Consider the following 15,976-nt stretch of genomic DNA (forward strand, 5'->3'; position numbering starts at 1 on the left):
CAATAGAAAAAAGATAGAGAGCCAAAACCAGTTTGGCTCAGTGGATAGAGCGTCGGTCTGCGAACTGAAAGGTCCTAGGTTCGATTCCGGTCAAGGGCATGTACCTTGGTTGTGGGCACATCCCCAGTGGGAGATGTGCAGGAAGCAGCTGATCGATGTTTCTCTCTCATCGATGTTTCTAACTCTCTATCTCTCTCCCTTCCTCTCTGTAAAAAATCAATAAAATGTATTTTTAAAAAAAAAGAGAGAGAAAAAAAGAAAAAAAAAGGACAAATGAATGATGAACATTAACTAATAACAAAATTGCCCCTTACTCTTGAGAAAGGGGAGGGGGAAATCTGTCTCTCTAGTGCCTATTTTTTTTCAAATCACCAAGGATAAGATTTCTCTGAAATTTTAACTTATTAGTTCAGAAATTAAACATGCCATTATCTAAAAGAAATTTTTAAATAGGCCTTTAATTAGATAAAAGTCATCATTTTCTACAAAAGTCTTCCTTGTCTTTGCTATGTAATCTAAAGGTATAAAGATAAAACTTCAAGAGTGCTGTGTTGTATAGTATGGATTAACTCCCGATTATGGACACCATAGCACTGGAAAACCAAGAGGGAAATGGCCATCTGTTTAGATAGGCTTCATTGCTCAAGTGTCTCCTAGGTGATTTTGTGTTCTAGAAGGTCACAGAATATCTACTGATTTTGTTTAACTTCCACATAAGGCTCATGAATTTTACAAGAAACAATGGGTTGATTCCAATGAAAGGTCACTGTATCTAACAAAAGCATCTTAAGCCCTAGCGGGTTTGGCTCAGTGGATAGAGCTTCAGCCTGCGGACTTAAGGGTCCCGGGGTTTGCTTTTGGTTAAGTGCACATGCACAGGTTGCAGGCTCAATCCCCAGTGGAGGGTGTGCAGGAGGCAGCCGATCAATGATTCTCTTTCATCATTGATCTCTCTCTCTCCCTCCCTCCCTCTCTCTTCCTCCCTACCTCCCTCTCTCTTCCTCCCTCCCCTCTTCCCTCCCTCTCTGAAATCAATTAAAAACAAAACACCAAAGCATCTTCAGCAGCAAAGCTGTTTGAGGTTCCTAGAGAACATATTTATACTACAGCATCTCATTTTACACTATGTATATGTTCCTAAAAGAATATGCACAGACAAAATCATAGCAAAGAAGAATCTTAATTAAACATTAACCCAGTGGTGGTTCTCAACCTTCCTAATGCCGCGACCTTTTAACACAGTTCCTCATGTTGTGGTGACCCCCAATTTCATTGTTACAAATTGAACATAATTAAAGCATAGTGATTAATCACAAAAACAATATGTAATTATATATGTGTTTTCCGATGGTCTTAGGCGACCCCTGTGAAAGGGTCGTTCGACCCCCAAAGGGGTCGGGACACACAGGTTGAGAACCGCTGAAATATTTTCTATAATAGGCATTCATAAACCCCTATTTGAACTTCATCCCTATCTACCTACGTGGGTTGAGAAAATAACCCTTACTTTACTGCGGTGAGTTAAAAGATTAAATTTTTTAACATACATCAAGTGCCTAGCAGTGTGCCTACAGTATTCTGGAAATCTCCAATGATAGTCATTACGAACTATTCTAAGAGTCAAGTCACTTTTGAAAGCTCATATTGAATTTCCTATCTATTAAAACTCCCTAGATCTTTTCTAATCAAATTTTGAAAAGATTCTCTTCCATCCCCAACCCATTTTCTTTCCCAGAAGCAACCAATGTAATGCATACGTATTAACTTGTTTATATGTACCTTCCCTTTATTCTTTTTACACAAATGACAGTACACTACATACCCTGTTCTGTACCTTATTTATTTATGTAATGAAAACATAGGTAACGGTTTTTTGTGTGGTTTTTTTTTGTAGGTAACTGTTTTAAACTTTAAATGCTTAAACTCTATAGCTTAATAGCTGGGTGACCACAAACACATTATGTAATCTTTCTGAGCCTCAGTTTCCTTTTCTGTAAAATACAAACATCAAGGATACCAATATTTTACATGGTCATTGCATAGCAATTAACTGCATTTAAAGTGCTTGTGTACAGTGCCAAAGACACAGTAAAAGTTAAATACAGATTAACTAAGAATAATGATGACAAGTCATAATTACAATATCTTTTAAATTTTTAACCCATCTTTCAGTCTATTATGACATTGTCAATTTCTATTCAAACATTTAGTGCTTGAGAAACCTGTCTGTAGTTGATCATGATGGTCTCGATTTTTAATCATGCTTTCCCTTCCTTTTTCTGGTAGAAGAATTTTTCTTTCCTGTGGGAAATCCATTCCCCCAACTTCATTCCACTATAGGAGTAGCCCAACTCTACCCAAAGTATATGGAACCAGTTCTCCACAGGCTATGGCAATTCCTTTTTCTTCTGGTCCGTTAAGATAAAAGGACTAATTAAATCTGGAGCTGCCAGGGGCCATTTCTTCTCACACGAAGAAGGCCTGTCTAAGAATAAAGCCAATTCAGGGGAAAATAGAATAGAGACATGAGTCAAGACAGAATCTGGGTGAAATTATTTAAGGCCCTGCCTGAAATCAATAAACTCCATTCGTGGGGACCTACAAATTCATTGTTTGCTTAAACTAGCTTGAACTAGATTTCCATTACCACTGAAAATGTCCTGACTACTATATATCACCCACAAATTTATATACATTCTTTCTATTTAGTCATGGAAGTTATAATAAACACTAGAGGCCTGGTGCATGGATTTGTGCACTGCGGGGCCCCTCGGGCTGGCCTGTGGGGATCGGGCCGACACCGGGTCTCTGACATCCCCCAAGGGTCTTGGATTGTGAGAGGGCACAGGCCAGGCCGAGGGACCCCACTGGTGCACAATCAGGCCTGGGGAGAGACTGCGGGAGGGCTCCAGGGCATGTTCGGACCCTCTCACCCAGTCCCGATTGGTCAGACCCCAGTAGCAAGCTATATATCTACAGAAACTTAAAGATATCAGCTGAAAATCCTATACTTTGCTTAAAGCTAGAATTTATTAAATAGCCTGCTCCTAGGTCTGGTGAGGTAAACAAAAGTGAACAAGTAATTAGGTGTAGTGGGGCAAATAAATGTGAACAAGTAATTAAAACAATGTAATAAAGGATGCAAACGAGGTTAGTACAAAAGGGGAAAAATAACTTGTGTGCACCTTGAAGAAAGGCAAGTAACACTTCACCTGAGTCTTGAGGAATAAGTTTAACAGAGAGATGTGGAAAACTAGACAACTTTTGTCAGCTGCAATACCAAATAACATGGCCTAAGAGGGAACCACATAGTTTGGCATGGAGAGGGTGGAGAGAGTAGTGGGAGATTTACATGTCACTGTAAAGAAAGTTACTGTGGAGCTTTAAGCAGGGAAGTAACATGATCCAATATCCTTTTAATTTTTTACTTTGTCTTTGAAGATTACTGTAATTAGAAGGCAAGGATACCAGTTAGAAGCCTACTATAACACTCCAAGTAATATATAATGATGGCTTGAACCAAGGCATGATAGTTGTAATGGAAAGACAGGAATGGGTTAGAGGTGAAGTCAATAAGACTTGGTGGTTGACTTAATATTACAGAGGTAAGAAAAATCTGGGCTGACTTCAAGGTTTCTGGTGCCATTATCTCAGACAGGAGGTATAAGAAAACAATAGCAATAATAACAAATTGTTGGTGGAACAGAATTAGAAAACAAGTTCAACTTTGGGCATATCTAGAGATATAGAACTGGAACGCAATAGAAAGGTCAGGGCAGTAGGTAAGAGAAGCTATAAAGCTGCTTCACCCAAATGTAAGAGTCACTATATTAACAGATTTTACTGCCTTCATTACTTAAATATGGTCCTTATTCTAATACAAATCAATTCAATAGAGCAATAAAATGGAGAATCAAGCAACTTTATAAGGCTCAGAAAAACAGATATCCCGCATTTGTAGAATCAATACAAAATATTTATCCCTGCTTGCAAAATTTCATTTTAGATTAGGAGTTAAACTGATAAATAATCACAACAGAGATGAACAAAGGGCTGTAAGTACCCTACCCAGGGAGTGACTGCTAGAGAGAATAGGGAAGACTTCATGCTGGAGTGGACCTTACTGATCAATTATAAGTCTCCTAAGAGAAGGAAGAGAAAGGAACAGCTTGTTCAAAGGTACTCAGAACCCCAAGTTGATGGTTAGGTTGAAGTAAAAAGTATAAGAAGAATAAAATTTGGACTTAACTTTGCAAGTATTAAGAAGCTCCTGAGAACCCTGGCCAGACAGCTCAGCTGGTTACAGTGTCGTCCCGATAAGCTAAGGTTGTGGGTTTAATTGCTGGTCAGGGCACATACAATAATCAACCAATGATTGCATGAATAAGTGGAACAACAAATCAAAGTTTCTCTCTTGCTCAAATCAGTTTTAAAAAACTATCAAGGAATTAAAGCAAAGCAGTGATATTATCAGATTTGTATATTTAAAGATAAAATTAATAGAAGGGAGTACTCTAAGAGATTGAAGAGAAGGGCTCCTAGTTAGATGCCTGTAAGTCACTAAGTAAGGGGGATAACAGGAAGACATAACAGACATTCAGGGTGTATAAGCAAATTGACTTCATGAGATATGGGACATATAGGTAAACAGCAAAGGAGTCAGGTATGATTAGAGTGTGTGATTCAGATGGCTGGGAGATGATTTCATTCCACAAATATTTACCGAGCACCTAAGATATACCAGGCACTATTCTAGGTGCTGAGGAAATCCTGGGAACAAAACAGATAGAAATCCCAGTTTCTGGAGCTTAAATTCAAGTGGATGGTATTCCATTACTGAAAGAAACAGAAAGAAGAGGAGAAAGAGGTTTTAATTTTGACCTAGAGAAGGGCTAGAGAAAGATGAGTTGATTGGCTTTTGTGTTCTGTTTTGTTTTTACTTTGTTTAGTTGCCAGCATTCTAGGAAAAGAAGATTGGAAGTAGGTAGGTCTTCAAGTACACAATCTGAAGAGGTCTCAGAGTATTTTTAAGGACTTCAGAATAATGTATAAATACAAATGAAAACACAATATAACTTTCCACCTATCTGTCTGGCAAAGATGAAAGAGTTAAATAAATATCTAGGTTGGTATGAGTATGGAAAAAACAGGCCCTCTATGCAGTACTAGTTGGTGGGAATATAAACTGGTAGGAACTCTGGAGAGGGCGATTTGGCACTAGGTATCAAAATGTAAACTGCACAGGCCTTTTAACCCATATTTCACTTATAGGATTTATATCAAGAAGTTAAGTCCTGACTGGTGTGGCTCAGTTGGTTGGGCATCGTCCCAGATATTGAAAGGCTGCAGGTTTGATTCCCGGTCAGGACACATGCCTGAGTCCCGGGCTCAATCCCTGGTAGGGGGGGTGCAGGAGACAGCCCATTGATATTTCACTCTCACATGGATGTCTCTATCTCCCTGTCCCTTCCTCTCTCTCTAAAAATCAATAAAAATATTTTTTAAAAAGTTAACAGGACAAATGCACAGATGTATGATGTACAGTTTGATTCACTGCTGCTTTTAATAGGCAAACCAAAACCCCCCCAGAAACAATCTAAATGGCCATACTAGCATAGATGTTTATCTACCATCTACAACAGATATCCACAGCATATTTTTTAGGGAAGAAAAAGTTACATTACAGCATGTACTAGATTAGTCCATTAGTGTTAAATTGATCTCAATATAAGTACATATGATTATTATACAATATGTACATTAGAAGTTAGAAATAGAAGCTGAGACCTGGAAGGATATTATATATATATACTAGAGGCCCGGTGCACAAAAATTTGTGCACTCGGCGGGGAGAGGAGGTCCCTCAGCCCGGCCTGTGCCCTCTTGCAGTCTGGGACCCCTCGGGAGATAACGACCTGCTGGCTTAGGCCTGCTCCCGGGTGGCAGAGGGCAGGCCCAGTCCCGAGGTGCAGCCCCTGGTTGGGCTCAGAGCAGGGCCGATTGGGGTGTTGGGGCGCCGCCCCCTGTCATGCACAGAGCAGGGCGGATCGGGAGGTTGCGATGCCACCCCTAGTCACGCTCAGGGTAGGGCCGATTGGGGGGTTGGGGCACCGCCCCGTCACACTCAAGGCAGGGTCGATAGGGAGGTTGCGGCGCCACACCGTCACACACAGAGGAGGGTCAATCAGGGGGTTGGGGAGCTCCCCCCTGTCACGCACAGAGCAGGGCCGATCAGGGGGTTGAGGAGCTCCCCCCTTTCAGAAACAGAGCAGGGTGGATAGGGAGGTTGTGGCCCCGCCCCCTGTCACACACAGAGCTGCAGGGCGATCAGGGGGTTGGGGAGCTCCCCCCTGTCACACACAGAGCAGGGCCGATCAGGGGGTTGGGGCGCCGCACCCTGTCACACACAGAGCCGCAGGGAGATCAGGGGGTTGGGGAGCTCCCCCCTGTCACGCACAGAGCAGGGCTGATCAGGGGGTTGAGGAGCTCCCCCCTGTCAGGAACAGAGCAGGGCAGATAGGGAAGTTGTGGTCACACCCCCTGTCACACACAGAGCCGCAGGGCGATCAGGGGGTTTGGTCGCTGCCCCCTGTCACACTGATCCCGGTGCTGGGAGGCCTGGCGGCTCCGCTGATCCCGGTGCTGGGAGGCATATTACCCTTTCACTATATAGGATAGAAGCCTTGTGCACGGGTGGGGGACGGCTGGTTTGCCCTGAAGAGTGTCCTGGATCAGGGTGGGGGTCCTGCTTGGGTGCCTGGCCAGCCTGGGTGAGGGGATGATGGCTGTTTGCAGCTGGTCACACACCTTTCAGGGTGGGGGTCCCCACTGGGGTGCCTGGCCAGCCTGGGTGAGGGGCTGAGGGCCATTTTCAGGCTGGCGGGTGACTGAAGCTCCCAACCTGTCCTTTTTTCCTTTTTTTTAAAATTCTGGGCCAGCTTTAGCTCTGAGGCTTGGCTCCCACTATGAGACCTCCGCTGCTGAAAGCAGGTTTTTGGCCTATGTTTACCCTTCCGTATTTGAAACAATGTTGCGGTCCTGCTGGCTGAAGCCGGGGGTTTTGTTTAGCTTCTATATTTGTTACAATGTTGCTTAGAGTGCAGCTGAGAGGCTGGCAAGGCAGGCGGGGTAGCTTGGCTCCCTCTGTCACTGAAGCAAGCAAGCCTCCCTGTTCGCATCAGCTGCCTGGCTGCCGGCCGCCATCTTGGCTGGCAGTTACTTTGCATATCTCCCTGATTAGCCAATGGGAAGGGTAGCGGTCGTATGCTAATTACCATGTTTCTCTTTTATTAGATAGGATTATGTATACACACACACACACATATATACTAGAGGTCCAGTGCACAAAAATTTGTGCACTGGCGGGGGAGGGGTGTGGGGGGTGTCCCTCAGCCCCACTTGTGCCCTCTCACAGTCTGGGACCCCTCAGGAGATAACCACCTGCTGGCTTAGGCCCGCTCCCCGGGTGGCAGATGGCAGGCCCGATCCCTCGGTGCCTGCCCCGTCTCACCGGGTCGCGCACATGGCAGGGCCGATCCGGGGGTTGGGGCGCCGCCCCGGGTCAGGTCGCACACGGGACACTCGGGCAGGCTAGCGGATCGCTGCTGCACCACCCGGCCACCCCGGGTCAGGTTGCACACGGACGCCCGCCTCCCCGGGTCACAGATAGCAGGCCAGGATGGCGGCGGGGCAGGCGGGATGGCGCTGTCCTGCCCTGCCTGCAGTATGCAAATTAGCCACCATCTTTGTTGGTAGTTAATTTACATATCGTGCTGATTAGCCAATGGGAGGCGTAGTGATGGTACAGTCAATTACCATGTTTGCCTATTTTGTTTTTTTTTAAATTTCAGAGAGGAAGGGAGAGGTAGAGAGCGATAGAAACATCAATGATGAGAGAGAATCACTGATCAACTGCTTCCTGCACACACCCCACTGGGGATCGAGCCTGCAACCTCAGCATGTGCCCTTGATTGGAATTGAACCCAGGACCCTTCAGTCTGCAGGCTGACACTCTATCCACTGAGCCAAACCAGCTAGGGCTGGAAGGATGTTCTTACAGTCATCTTTTGATAGTGAGAATCTGGATGATTTTTAGTTTCTCTTTTATATTTTCCAGTATTTGATTTTCCATTATATTAAGAATTTATTATTGTAGTTTTTAAAAAGCTATTTTTATTTTAAGGGAAAAGGGAAAGATGTTTACATATGTGAAGGTTTAGGTTCATTATAAGAAAAGAGACCTACATTGATAAGAAAATGGGCAGGTAGGTGACGAAAAAAAGGATAGTGGGGCATATAAGCAGAAGGGGGAGGCATAGGGTAAGGACATTAAGCCAGTACTTCCATTGCATAGGTCACTGGCAACAGGACTAGCCCCAAATAGCTGGGTTGTTCCTAAGAACTGAGGCTGGGGCAGTACTACATGAACATTTCTATGACCTTCAGAAGGCAGATATTCATAACCTATAGACTTCCTGTACACGATTCTCATTTGAGAACTATGTGACATCTTCTATGCATGTGCAAATATGCAAAATCTTTGCTGAGAAATAAACAACAATCCCAAACCCGCTGTCTAAGGTAACCAGAATCCTACCTGGAACAGGGCCAGAAAAAGCCATGTTTCCAACACTTCTGAGAAAACCACCGCTGCTGCTTATCAAATTAAAATGCAAAGCAGCTCACTCCAGTGTCACTGGGAACTGTCAGAAAGGGATTATGTTTCCACCCCAAGGATGCAGGTCAGCTAAACAATACCCGTCTTCTAGTGCTGAGAAGGAGGGAGAAGGAGGAAAAAGATTAGGCTGGTTTCCAAATAGCAGTCCCGCCTGCTTGTTACCGTGGTAACCTCCCTTCCCAGAGCTGCTCTCATTTGTCTCTCTCTGCCTGACCTTCATGTTGCTCTGACAATAACTGAGGAGGAAAATGTGCCCGCCTGCCAGCTAAGCACTCAAGTAGAGGGCACCGAGCAAGAAAAAAGGCACTCAAAGTCCCTCTTATTCTTGACGTGACCTTAGAGTGATTAGAGTCCTGAAAGAGATTTCTGGTGGCCTTTGTCATTTCATCCTTCCTCCCCTGCTCTTAGGGCCACCCTACTTCCCTGAAACACCCTTTTGGTGCGAGGAATCTGAGTTAGTGGGTAGGTGAGAAGTCACAAAGAGAAAAAACAAGGTATGACAATTTGCAGAACAAAGGTAATAAAATATTAACTCAAAAATGCAGTACAGTAGTTAAGTACAGCATTTGTGCCATATGTCTAGTCAGTGGAAGTGTGAAGGCAATTAAGGTACTTGGGACAGGCTAGGGCAAGCATGTCAAACTTACAGCCGATGAGTTATGAACTATGGACATAACTCTTATCTTGGGGCACGCAGCCCACGGCCGCGAGTTTAACATGCTTGCGCTAGGGGAAAGACCCAAATACTTAGTGCTTTTTATTGTTTTTCTTCAAACCTGGATACATAAAATTCAATCATTTAATAAAAAAATTATTGAGTACCCCCTATATGGTCCTGTGCTAGACACTGGGCATGGAGTGGTAAATCAAAGAACCTGGTAAATAAATATAAATTAGAAACTTATTAAAGAACAAACAGGGCAAGTAGTAAGAGAACAATGTGAGCTACCTAGGATAGTCAGGGATGGTATCTCTGAAGAGGGTGGATTTCAGCTGAGACCTGAAAGATGAGAAAATATGAAGAACTTAGGGATAAGCAATACAGACGGAGGGAACAACATATGCATAGCCCTAAGGCAGGGTAGAATATGGCACATATTTGAGTTCCATATTTCATTTCATAGTTCTGGACACACCCATGTTTGAGTCTGATGATTCTAGAAGCCTAGAAGGCACAGGGAATAGGCAAGATTGGTACAGCTAGCCAAAAAATTATCCACTAAATTCAAAGATGCTGAATTACTAAGATATCAATCTTGAGCTATGGACATAATTCTTATCCAATAGTTTAGAAAAATAAGAGCTACAACACTAGGGTCAATTCTCTGCTAAAAGGAGTCACTATCATTCCAAAAGACACATTTTTTTAAGAGTAGGTATGATTTCTACTAGTTTATTTTAAATGGCACCCTCAAACCTATCACATACTTTACCCCAAAACTATTTAAACTGATTTATGCTGGAGTAATGACCTTGTATAGGAATAGCAGGGCCAGGTTTAGTCCCAGTTTTCTACCATTTAGCTGTATAACCTTAGGCAAGTCATTTTACTTCTCCAAGCCTCAATTTATGAAATGAAGTGGTTGGACCTTATGACCTTGAAGGAGATTGTAGGGTGTTTTTCAGTTACAAGTGACAGAAAACCACAGCCAAACTGACAAACTAAAAAGGAATTTAGAGGCTCTCATATAGCAAAAGAAGTCCAAGTCAGGCATCTCCTGATAGAGTGGCTCAAATGATGATATGGAGACCTAGTTTCTATCTCTCCCTCTTTTGGTGCTATTTTCTCTGGTCCAGCTTCATTTTTAGATGGGCTCTCCCCCAGGTGGCAAGGTAGCTGTTGTAGTTCAAGTTTTACAAGCTCGTAACTGCAAGCCCAGTAGAAAAACAAATTATTCTCTGACCACTCTTCACAAATCTGAAATTCATTCTGACTGACCCAGCTTCTGGAGTTTGAGAGCCCATGACCGTTAAAATCTTAAAAAATGTTATGTTCTGTAAATATTTCAACACATCACTTCCAAGTCTTTCCCTTTTCAGGTTTTGATTTTTTAAAAACGTAGTGTACATGCAATTTTTACCTGCTCAGCATCACTCTTTCCTAGAAACTTCCCCTTTTCCAGTCCAGTGTTCCTAGTAAGATGGGTAATCACAGTGCCTCTCTAGTCATCTGGCACTGGAGTGGGTCCTTCTATTTATTTCTTCTCAAATAAGCTATTGATGAAATATTAATTTTATTTCTTAAGAAGATGGAGTTATGTTTCATTCTGTTCATGATATAAAACCCTTTAAACCTCTTCTGCTCTTAAAAGCATTACATTTTTGCATCTTCCTTAAAATATTTGAATGACAGCCAAGTATTAATATGGCCACACAGCAAACACTAATTCTTCTTATTCAATTCAATTCTGTTACAATTGAACCTACAATTCGGACTTTATGTAGTCAATTCTACTACAGAAATGAGTATGGTTGGATCATCAAACCATTTGAGATTATTCTTGAATATGGGAACCTTCTTGAAGACCAACTGGAATTTTCAGATAGCAAAATGCCAGATTATCAGAATTTCCCTGTATCATAAACATGGTGTCAATTAGCTAGTAATTTAAAACACAATTTTAAATGTTTGAATATTATTCTTTTGAACAAATAAGCCATAATTTATTTGACCAATGCTGGTAGATATTTAGGTTGTCCTAATTTTCATTTGTATAAACAAAGCTGAGAGGAATAGCTTAATAGCTAAATCTCTTGCACCTTTTTCGCTATTTTCTTTCTTTCTTTTTTAAAAAAAAATATATTCCATTGATTTTTTACAGAGAGGAAGGGAGAGGGATAGAGAATTAGAAACATCGATGAGAGAGAAATATCGATCAGCTGCCTCCCGTACACCTCCCACCAGGGATGTGCCCACAACCAACGTACATGCCCTTGACTGGAATCGAACCTGGGACCCCTAAGTCCACAGGCCGACGCTCCATCCACTGAGCCAAACCGGCTAGGGCTGTTTCACTATTTTCACAGTCTAATGTCCTACATGGGAATAGTGAGTAAAAGAATATATATATATAAATTTTTTTTTTAAATTGAACCCACAACATGGGTATGTGCCCTGACCAGAAATTGAACCCACCATCATTTGGTGTGCTGAACAGTGCTCCAACCATCTGAGCAACACTGGCCAGGGGAAAGGGTATGTATATTTTAAGGCTTTTTGATATATACTACTTCATCAACTTTTAGGCTTTCTAGAGTTAACTTGAATACATAGTTAATATACATCATACAATATGCACTATATAGAGTTCAGTTTATCACATGACCTTATATTTATCCATAGGTAATATTCAATTGGTCCAGGCCCAATAACTTGAATTCTGGGAAGAGTCTGAGTCACTCTTAAACCAGGACAATAAAAGGCTCGATTTCTTAAAGTACAACTTGGGAGTTGAGATTTCTAATCAACAAGTAGTTTAGCAGACAGGAAAGATTTAAGTTAATAAAGTAAATGTGGGCCATGCGGAGGATGTGTATTTTCTTCTCTCCAATGTCTTCTGGCAGCTCTTGGACTTTCTAGTAAACTAGAATAATGTTTTAGCATTTACCATAACCAGTATAATCAGTCTTACCATCTCATTGTTTAACAGCATCCACCAGTTTCAGTTTTCAGTCACTTATCTGTGAATACCATCAAGAGCTTTTCAAAAGGATATTGTTTTTCCTACCAAATCTCTATAATGAACAAACCTCTTAAGTTCCAATATATAAAGGCTCTTACTAACTTTATTTATAATTTTAACCTTGTAGAAAAGAAAATCACACATTAAAAAATCCCTGGACTATTTTAGGGGAAGGTTTTGGTTTAAGAATGGATAAAGTTAGGGAAGAAAGACTTCTTCAAACCTAAGTAAATGGTGACAATAAATAGGAGGAGATAAGAAAAATGGATGTTAAAGACAGACAACTGGGTTCACATAGATCCACCACTAAGGCTGTGCAGTTTTACTAGTAGGCAAGTCATTTAACTTCTTTAAGACACAGTTATCCAATTAGTAAAATGGAAATCATTAGTATGTACTCACAGAAGTACTGTGAGAATTAAATGAAATTTATAAAAAGCATTTAGCATTGTTGCCTGGCACACAGCCTGATAAATGTTAAATGCTGCAGTCTCTGTTATTATTAAACTAGAGGCCTGGTGCATGAAATTTGTGCACTGGGGGCGGGGGGGGGGGGTCCCCTCATACCAGCCTGCACCCTCTTGCAGTCCAGTACCCCTCAGGGGATGTCTGCCTGCCGACTTAGTCCTAATCCCCCCAGGCCTAAGCCAGCACTCAGATATCCCTCTCGCAGACCAGGGCTCTCACAGTCCAGGACCCCTTGCTCTTTACCGCTTGCCTGCCACAGAGGTGGGAGAGGCTCCCGCCACCACTGCTGTGCTTGCCAGCCGTGAGCCTGGCTTCTGGATGAGCAGGGGGGGAGGGAGGAGTACCGCTCAATCAGAAGCTGGCTTGCTGCTCCTTAGTGCTGGCTCTGCCCACCCCCACTGGTGGGGGAGGGGCCGATCGGCCGGGCTGGCTGGGGGAAGGGCTGTGGGAGGGGGTGGGGCCGTGGGGGGTTGAGGCACCGTGGTTGCGCCCCCATCCCCTTTCCTGCCACATCTGTGTAAGGCTTGACACCGGTACTGGGAGGCACAGCCCCTCTCCCGCTGCCTCTGTGGAAGGCACGGCACCAGGACCGGGACTGCGCAGCCCCCTCCCGCCACCTCTAGGGAAGGGGTGGGCGCCGGGACCAGGCCTGCGCCGTCGCCTCTCCCGCTGCCTCTGCAGATGGAGGGGCACTGGGACCACCATGGCTGGCTTGGCGGCACAGGCTCACTGGCTCCACCCCCCACCCACTGGTTGTTCAGGAAAGTCACTATTGCCTCTGGCCCTCGCAACCCCGGCTTTGTCCACAAAGTTGTCCGGAAGGACATTTGGCTGTCTGGTCTAATTAGCATATTAGCTCTTTATTATATAGGACTAGAGGCCCGGTGCACGGAAATTCATGCATGGGAGGGGGGTCCCTCAGCCCGGCCTGCCCTCTCTCACAGTCCGGGAGCCCTCAGGGGATGTCATACTGCAGTCTGGCCTCCCTCTGCAGGAGGCAACTGGACCGATCATGGGAAGGCGACACCCCCATCACCCTGCTGCTGCTGCCCCACTGCTGGCTGCTATGGCTGCCGGCCCTTGCTTCCTAGTGCTGGCCCCGCCCTCCAACCACTGGTGGGTGGGGGGCAATCTGGGGCCAGGTTGGCTGGGGGAGGGGCTGTGTGAGATTGAGGCACAGCAGGTTGCACCCCATCCAGCCTCCTCAGAGGCATGGCACCGGGCCCAAGTCCACGCTGCTGCCTCTGTGGCTGCCTCTGCAGAAGGGGCAGCACCGGGACCGGGACCGTGCAGTCCCCTCTCCCACTGCCTCTGCGGAAGGGGCCGTGCTGAGGCCTTTCCTGCGCTGCCTGTGAAAGGGGCGGCAGTGCCGCCTCCTATCCTGCGGTGGCACCTCTCCCGTGCTGCCAGCCCTAAGCCCTCACAGCTACTGTGGCTTTGTCTGGACGGATGTCCGGTTGGACGTCTGGTTTAATTAGCATATTACCCTTTTATTAGTATAGATTATATAGGATGTGCCTTAGGGATTTTCCAAAGGGGCTTCATCCATTGACCTTTACCTTTAGAACAAAGATTAGAAGGTTCACAAGTCAGATATCAGCAACTCTTCAGGATAAGAACAGGTCAGGATTTGGCTACTAAATCATAATTTAAAATATGAGTTTCCTCCTTTTTAGCTTTTCAAGCTTATCCTTATTTTAGGTTGGAACATGTGCACATAAGGTGAGCACACCTTTCATAATTCTTACTACAATGGAATTTACTAGTGTTCATCTGAACAAACCAAGAACAAACACAGGAAAGTCCCCAAATAACATTCTGATGTGTAGTTAAACTGCTTGTTCTATTTGGGTAGCTGAAACATTGTCCTTCTTGTACTATTAAGACTGGGAAATAGATTGCCAGAAATGCCCGTAGTCTGTACAATCTTCTTCTTGTAGAACAGACTGCATAACCCACAGTCTCCCCAAGCAGATAAAACTGGTCAGCAGGTGAAAAATTTGTAATAATCCTATAATTCTCTAAGGAGTTAGAGAGCAAGGACTTAATCTCCACTTCAATGAGGCCTTTGGCTAATCACTCGCTTGAGAAGAAAAAATTGGAGAAACAAATGGGTGGGAAAGCTTCTAATAAGGGGGAAATGCCTACAGCAAAAATACTTGAGGGGTCCTTAAAATGATCAGAGAGGTCTCAATCTGCTCCTCCTCTACCCTCTGTAACTAGCAGACCTTAGACCTTAATTCTGCAAAGGAAGTTTCCCTGGCTCCTATTTCTCAGTTTCTAGTACCCTCAAGGCACTTTTACACATTAGCTGCAGTCACTTAGGTTCTCTCAGCTTCAGTTTCTTTATGAGATTAATAAAATGCTAGGATTTTTGTCTCTCATCTAAATTCTAATCTTGCCTAAATCCAAACTGGTATAACTGTCAGGGGGCAGCTATCCTTAACAGCACTGCTGTTAACTTGAGCTTTATAACAAGGGTATCCATCAAAATAAAAACCTCTACATTCAGACAGCATTTTCAGCACAAAAATAAAACACTGCCAAACAGGAACCTCTTCAAAATGATATGAATGAGATAAAGGTAGCACTATTAAGTAAACCACAGTGGCTCTGAATTGACATGAAGGTTTAGGGTCCAAGCATGACAGGTGTTGGAATAATCACAATTTTTGCTGTTAAAGATCTTAAAATTGATTTTTAGAGAGAGGGAGAGGGAGAGAGAGAAACATTGATGTGAGAGCAGAAAATTGATCAGCTGCCTTCTGTATGCCCCCTGATTGGAAATAGAACCAGTAACCTTTTTTTTTTCTTTAAATATATTTTATTGATTTTTTACAGAGAGAGGAAGGGAGAGAGAGAGTTAGAAACATCGATGAGAGAGAAACATCGATCAGCTGCCTCCTGCACACCTCCCACTGGGAATGTGCCCACAACTCAGGTACATGCCCCTGACGGAATCGAACCCGGGACCCCCCCAGTCCGCAGGCCGACGCTCTATCCACTGAGCCAAACCGGTTTCGGCAACCTTTTTTTAAAAAATATATTCTATTGATTTTTTACAGAAAGGAAGTGAGAGGGATAGAGAGTTAGAAACATCTATGAGAGAGAAATATCAATCAGCTGCCTCCTGCACACTCCCTACTGG

General features: G+C 43.7%; 1 protein-coding gene across 6 annotated transcripts in view; it reads right to left on the minus strand.

Moving 5' to 3' along the window:
• The window catches only part of ZNF609 (zinc finger protein 609), a 247,543-nt gene that overhangs the window by 83,799 nt on the left and 147,768 nt on the right, over positions 1-15,976 (minus strand). The window contains exon 1 of one of the 6 annotated variants that reach the window (XM_059698606.1): positions 9,627-9,677. The exons of the other annotated variants lie outside the window; for them this stretch is intronic. The gene's annotated coding sequence lies outside the window, so the exon portion shown is untranslated. Of the gene's footprint in view, positions 1-9,626; positions 9,678-15,976 lie in introns of those variants that run through there. 6 annotated transcript variants of the gene reach the window in all.

The sequence above is a fragment of the Myotis daubentonii genome, chromosome 1 (assembly GCF_963259705.1).
Source record: "Myotis daubentonii chromosome 1, mMyoDau2.1, whole genome shotgun sequence".
NCBI lineage: Eukaryota > Metazoa > Chordata > Mammalia > Chiroptera > Vespertilionidae > Myotis > Myotis daubentonii.